General features: G+C 44.5%; 1 pseudogene; it reads left to right on the top strand.

Annotated features, from left to right (window-relative positions):
* The first annotated feature begins 777 nt into the window (after nt 1-777).
* LOC134939031 (5S ribosomal RNA) lies at nt 778-896 on the top strand (annotated as a pseudogene).
* Nucleotides 897-7,562: the final 6,666 nt, after the last annotated feature.

The raw sequence follows: 7,562 nt of genomic DNA, 5'->3' as shown, positions 1-7,562 counted from the left end.
CTGTCAAGTCCCGGAATTAACGTCAGACGCCCGCCCTGCAAATGCCTGGACACGCCTGCGTTTTCCCTACCACTTCCAGAAAACGGTCAGTTGACACCCATATACGCCCTCTTTCTGTCAATATCCTTGTGATCACCCGTGTGAATGGATTTGTATCTAGAAGCATTGCCCAGCACAATGCTGTTTGTACCCGTATGACGTGCGTGCACATTGCAGTGCATACGCATGCACAGTAGTAACCTGATCACTGCGCTGCAAAAATCTGCAGCGTGCGATCAACTCGGAATGACCCCATTGTGCAATCGTTGAGTAGCCCAGGACTTACTCAGCCAATGCGATCACTTAATCCTGTCCGGGACAGGAACTGACGTCAGACACCCGTCCTGAAAACACTTAGACACGTCTGCGTTTTTCCAACCACTCCCTGAAAATGGACAGTTGCCACCCACAAACAAGGTAGGGGTCAACTTGTCATCTGAAACCTGATCAAGGCTGACAATTATTTATGATATCCTTGATTTTTTGATTAAATGTATTTTTTCTTGAGTATCAAACACCCGTTTCCTTCCCTTTTCGTGCACTCTCTCATCTGATCAGAGGGCTGCCCTCTGCAATGCTTATTAGTAACAGGGGCTCCCATACGGACAGCAGAAGTGTATCACTTACCTTTTTCAGCAACTTGCACTATTATTCTATACTATTCTTATTACTTAGCTACTTCTTCTTCCAAATACACTCTGTTATCCAATTTGGGTAAGGCAAACTTTTCCCATAAATTTCTACAGTCATACCACACTGGATATGCCCGAACTCATTTGATCTTGGAAGCCAAGCAGTGTTGGGACAGATCAGTACCAGAAAGGGAAACCCTCTGGGAATATCTGGTACTGTAGTATCGGGGAAGAGTGACCTATATATATACCCAGGTAAGCAGAAGTGTACTCTACTTCCTTCACAACCAGATTATTGTGGCACACAGACTCTCTCATTGCCCATTCGATGGTAACAGATGGGCAACAGCAGAAGTTACTGGTTCCTACCACTATTCTTTTTTATCTTGTGGATTATGGGTGTGGTACCACTGAATTGGTTACCTCATTTGGTTACTCAATTGGTTATCTCATAAGTAAAAGTATGAATCATTGATTATTGTTAAGTCACAAAGCCTGGACCTTTTACTTTCAGTTTCTTTTTAACATATATCCAAATGGTTGTGTCTATGTTACCTTCGTGCTAAGGACCTGGAAGTGACAAAATGAGAGGGCAGGAGAGAACTTCCACCCTTACAGCTCCTAAATGTTTTCTTCATTCTGTTTGGGGGAATTTTTTTTTTCTATGCAGCATTGGACCCTCGCGGGCTTGCTTTGGGCTCGGTGTCTCGCTCCACTCCGCTTCGCTCGCCACACTTTTCTATTCCAAATAGATTGTGACATGGACCCAGGGGGTTATGGGAAAGGTCCTATCCACGAAGAGAAACTAGACGCTACCATATCCAAATATCCTCATTTGAGATTATGAGAACTAAAAAATAGAAATATTCGCTCTAACAAATGTCTTTCCATTGCTGTTACTCACACTCGATGTTGATAGTGCCCATTTGGACACCAGATAATTAGATTACAGAGATGTGAGCAACTGATTTGGTGAATTTATTTAATATGTGTTTAATTTATTAACATTTTTAATTGTTAATTTCGTCTGTTGTCAATAAAAGTTAAGTTTTAACAAATATAGTTTCATCTACCTATCTCTCTCTCTCTCTCTATATATAAATATATATATATATATATATATATATACAGTATATACACAGTATCTCATAAATGCCATATAAACAGTGATAACCAGTATATACTGTATGCACAATAATATATGATTTTCTTATTTTCAAATCAATGGGGGTAACGTCGGCGTATCTAAATATATTTTGGGGTAAAAGGTAAAAAGTTCTCTGACCCTTGCCCTAGGCATTCCAAATGCCCTAGGCATTTGCCTAGTTTGCCTATGCCTAGGGCCGGCTCTGATCCAAAACTCGCAAGATCTGACAGCGGGATGATGACGTTTTGCCTCATTTTCAGATCCGAGTTAGGCGCAAAAAACCGAGCCTTACTCGGATCCCGGCTCAGATCCCTAGGTTCGGAGGTGGTTCAGTTCTCAGAGAACTGAACCCGCTCATCCCTAGTTACAATGACACAAGTCAGCTGATCAGAAGTACTCAGCAAGCCTCATAGCAAGTCCCCTCTATAATATATCTCTCTATAAAATAACCATATTCCAAGTACTGTACATGTCTTGCTAATTCTCTCTAAACGGGGATGGGCAGCTTTTCTGTAAACCACACTTCAGAACCTTTGGATAAAAACTTTAAACTATACTATATATGCAATAGTGAAGAAGGAAGAAAATACAGTAAGCAGCAAGTGTCAGCTAAAGTGCAGGAACGTTTCATACAGTAAAGGATATGGATGCTTCATGCACTCAACCTCCTTTGTTATTTTCTTGAGTCTTTGTTCAGTTTATAATTGCTGCTTTTTGTATAGTATGCTGTTCAGCTTATAAACTCAGAACTCACAATACCGGCCAATGTATTATTATTATTGGAAAATCGCCATCACAATTTTTTTTTGTGCAAAATTATTATAGGATTTATTATCTGAAAATCCAAGATCATTCTATAAGACGGAGCGATAAAGTGGAAATAATTGCTGCTTTTTTGATAATAATGACTTATAGACAGAGTTTACTCCTACGCTTTAGTTTCATATACAGTGCCATGCAGCTGAACTTACCTAAGAATATAGATATGCAATAACTACAATAACCTAATAACTGGTGGTGGGGTAAGCGTGTGGGGCTTATGTAAGGCGGGTGTAGTATGGCTTGCCGGCGGTCCGGGTCCCGGCAACCAGCATACCGGTGCCGGAATCCCGACCGCCGACATACGGGGCACGGTGGCGCACGTATATATTCTCCCTCCAGGGGGGGTCGTGAACCCCCAAGAGGGTGATAAGATGTCGGGATGCCGGTGGTCAGGATTCCGGCGCCGGTATGGTGGTCGCAGGGAGCCCGCCCCACTGGTAACCTGAAGACCACCCATGTAAGGCCACCACCAATAAAATAAGGGACGGACTGGGGCCGCTTTTAGTCCTTGGCATATCTGTGAACGCACGCATGTGAAATGGGGTGCTTGCATAAGAAATGGGGCATGGACACTGCTCACAGGGCGCGCCACGAGGTAGGTGGCGTGGACTCACGGCATGCCCCCATATTTCTTTCAAACAGGCACTTCGGGCGGGAGGTGGAGGAGCAAAATGGACAGCTGCAAGCTGCCTTCTCAGCTCTCTGTGTGACTAGACCGGCCCACCAAACCATTGGCCCTTATGGCATATGCCAGAAGTGCTAGATGGGCAGTCCGGCCCTGAATAATATAGAAGCCATTGGTGACTGATACTTTTCAGCAGCTGTCATATTCCCGGTAGCCAGTTACCAATGGCTGCATTATTACACTTATTACATTATTACACTTGCATTATTACACTTTCCCCACTGCCAACTACAATTATTAGTACGTATTTTTGGTATCACATATGTTGGGTTGTAAACTTATTTTGGTTAGGGTCATCTTTACCTTAAGATTCTTGTCATTGTATGAAATTTGCTTGTGCCATGATCCCGTTAATATTTAGTTCTGCGGTAGTATAATATATCAGCACTTTAAATTAGTGATGAGCGGATTCGGATCCTCGGGATCCGAACCCGCCCGAACTTCCCCTTTTTTTTCACGGGTCTGAGCAACTTGGATCCTCCCGCCTTGCTCGGTTAACCCGAGCGCGCCCGAATGTCATCATCCCGCGGTCGGATTCTCGCGAGATTCGTATTCTATATTAGGAGCCGCGCGTCGCCGTCATTTTTCACTCGTGCATTGGAGATGATCGTGAGAGGACGTGGCTGGCATCCTCTCAGTTTCTATGTTCAGTGGGCTGCAAATTGTGCTGCAAATATCTGTGCTCAGTGTGCTGCAAATATCTGTGCTCAGTGTGCTGCAAGTGCAAATATCTACGTTCTCTGCCTGAAAAACGCTCCATATCTGACTGTGCTCTGTGTGCTGCAAATATCTGTGCTCAGTGTGCTAATTGCTTTATTGTGGGGACTGGGGACCAGCAGTATTATATAGTAGGAGGACAGTGCAGAGTTTTGCTGAACAGTGACCAGTGACCACCAGTATTATACGTTCTCTGCCTGAAAAACGCTCCATATCTGTGCTGCATTGTAGTATATAGTAGGAGGACAGTGCAGAATTTTGCTGACGACCAGTATAACTATATATATATAGTAGTACGGTAAAGTAGTCCACTGCTCTACCTACCTCTGTGTCGTCAAGTATACTATCCATCCATACCTGTGGTGCATTTCAGTTTTGCACAGTTTGCTGACCACCAGTATATAATATATAGCAGTACGGTACAGTAGGCCACTGCTCTACCTACCTCTGTGTCGTCAAGTATACTATCCATCCATACCTGTGGTGCATTTCAGTTTTGCACAGTTTGCTGACCACCAGTATATAATATATAGCAGTACGGTACAGTAGGCCACTGCTCTACCTACCTCTGTGTCGTCAAGTATACTATCCATCCATACCTGTAGTGCATTTCAGTTTTGCACAGTTTGCTGACCACCAGTATATACTATATAGCAGTACGGTACAGAAGGCCACTGCTCTACCTACCTCTGTGTCGTCAAGTATACTATCCATCCATACCTGTGGTGCATTTCAGTTTTTCACAGTTTGCTGACCACCAGTATATACTATATAGCAGTACAGTACAGTAGGCCACTGCCCTACCTACCTCTGTGTCGTCAAGTATACTATCCATCCATACCTGTGGTGCATTTCAGTTTTGCACAGTTTGCTGACCAGCAGTATATAATATATAGCAGTACGGTACAGTAGGCCACTGCTCTACCTACCTCTGTGTCGTCAAGTATACTATCCATCCATACCTGTGGTGCATTTCAGTTTTGCACAGTTTGCTGACCACCAGTATATACTATATAGCAGTACGGTACAGAAGGCCACTGCTCTACCTACCTCTGTGTCGTCAAGTATACTATCCATCCATACCTGTGGTGCATTTCAGTTTTTCACAGTTTGCTGACCACCAGTATATACTATATAGCAGTACAGTACAGTAGGCCACTGCCCTACCTACCTCTGTGTCGTCAAGTATACTATCCATCCATACCTGTGGTGCATTTCAGTTTTGCACAGTTTGCTGACCAGCAGTATATAATATATAGCAGTACGGTACTGTAGGCCACTGCTCTACCTACCTCTGTGTCGTCAAGTATACTATCCATCCATACCTGTGGTGCATTTCAGTTTTGCACAGTTTGCTGACCACCAGTATATACTATATAGCAGTACGGTACAGTAGGCCACTGCTCTACCTACCTCTGTGTCGTCAAGTATACTATCCATCCATTCCTGTGGTGCATTTCAGTTTTGCACAGTTTGCTGTCCACCAGTATATAATATATAGCAGTACGGTACAGTAGTCCACTGCTCTACCTACCTCTGTGTCGTCAAGTATACTATCCATCCATACCTGTGGTGCATTTCAGTTTTGCACAGTTTGCTGACCACCAGTATATACTATATAGCAGTACGGTACAGTAGGCCACTGCTCTACCTACCTCTGTGTCATCAAGTATACTATCCATCCATACCTGTGGTGCATTTCAGTTGTGCGCAGTATATATAGTAGTAGGCCATTGCTATTGATATATTACTGGCATATAATTCCACACATTAAAAAAATGGAGAACAAAAATCTGGAGGGTTAAATAGGGAAAGATCAAGATCCACATCCACCTCGTGCTGAAGCTGCTGCCACTAGTCATGGCCGAGACGATGAAATGCCATCAACGTCGTCTGCCAAGGCCGATGCCCAATGTCATAGTAGAGAGCATGTAAAATACAAAAAAATAAAGCTTAGTAAAATGACCCAAAAATCTAAATCAAAATCGTCTGAGGAGAAGCGTAAACTTGCCAATGTGCCATTTACGACACGGAGTGGCAAGGAACGGCTGAGGCCTTGGCCTATGTTCAAGGCTAGTGGTTCAGCTTCACCTGAGGATGGAAGCACTCATCCTCCTGCTAGAAAACTTAAATGAGTTAAGATGGCAAAAGCACAGCAAAGAACTGTGCGTTCTTCGAAATCACAAATCCCCAAGGAGAGTCCAATTGTGTCGGTTGCGATGCCTGACCTTCCCAACACTGGACGGGAAGAGGTTGCGCCTTCCACCATTTGCACGCCCCCTGCAGGTGCTGGAAGGTGCACCCGCAGTCCAGTTCCTGATAATCAAATTGAAGATGTCACTGTTGAAGTACACCAGGATGAGGATATGGGTGTTGCTGGCGCTAGGGATGAAATTGACAAGGAGGATTCTGATGGTGAGGTGGTTTGTTTAAGTCAGGCACCCGGGGAGACACCTGTTGTCCGTGGGACAAATATGGCCATTGACATGCCTGGTCAAATTACAAAAAAAAAAATCAGCTCTTCGGTGTGGAATTATTTCAACAGAAATGCGGACAACTGGTGTCAAGCCGTGTGTTGCCTTTGTCAAGCTGTAATAAGTAGGGGTAAGGACATTAACCACCTAGGAACATCCTCCCTTATACGTCACCTTGACCGCATTCATCAGAAGTCAGTGACAAGTTCAAAAACTTTGGATGACAGCGGAAGCAGTCTACTGACCACTAACTCCTTTCCTCTTGTAACCAAGCTCCTGCAAACCACACCACCAACTCCCTCAGTGTCAATTTCCTCCTTACACAGAAAAGCCAATAGTCCTGCAGGCCATGTCACTGTCAAGTCTGACGAGTCCTCTCCTGCCTGGGATTCCTCCGTTGCATCCTTGAGTGTAACGCCTACTGCTGCTGGTGCTGCTGTTGTTGCTGCTGGGAGTCGATCGTCATCCCAGAGGGGAAGTCGAAAGACCACTTGTACTACTTCCAGTAAGTAATTGACTGTCCAACAGTCCTTTGCGAGGAAGATGAAATATCACAGCAGTCATCCTGCTGCAAAGCGGATAACTCAGGCCTTGGCAGCCTGGATGGTGAGAAACGTGTTTCCGGTATCCACCGTTAATTCTTAGGGAACTAGAGACTTGATTGAGGTACTGTGTCCCCGGTACCAAATACCATCTAGGTTCCATTTCTCTAGGCAGGCGATACCGAAAATGTACACAGACGTCAGAAAAAGAGTCACCAGTGTCCTAAAAAATGCAGTTGTACCCAATGTCCACTTAACCACGGACATGTGGACAAGTGGAGCAGGGCAGACTCAGGACTATATGACTGTGACAGCCCACTGGGTAGATGTATTGCCTCTCGCAGCAAGAACAGAAGCGGCGGCACCAGTAGCAGCATCTCGCAAACGCCAACTCGTTCCTAGGCAGGCTACACTTTGTATCACCGCTTTTTATAAGAGGCACACAGCTAACAACCTCTTACGGAAACTGAGGAACATCATCGCTGGATGGCTTACCCCAATTGG

This window comes from Pseudophryne corroboree, chromosome 6, assembly GCF_028390025.1.
Source record: "Pseudophryne corroboree isolate aPseCor3 chromosome 6, aPseCor3.hap2, whole genome shotgun sequence".
In the NCBI taxonomy this organism is placed as follows: Eukaryota; Metazoa; Chordata; class Amphibia; order Anura; family Myobatrachidae; genus Pseudophryne; species Pseudophryne corroboree.
This window is presented reverse-complemented; position numbering and strand designations above follow the sequence as displayed.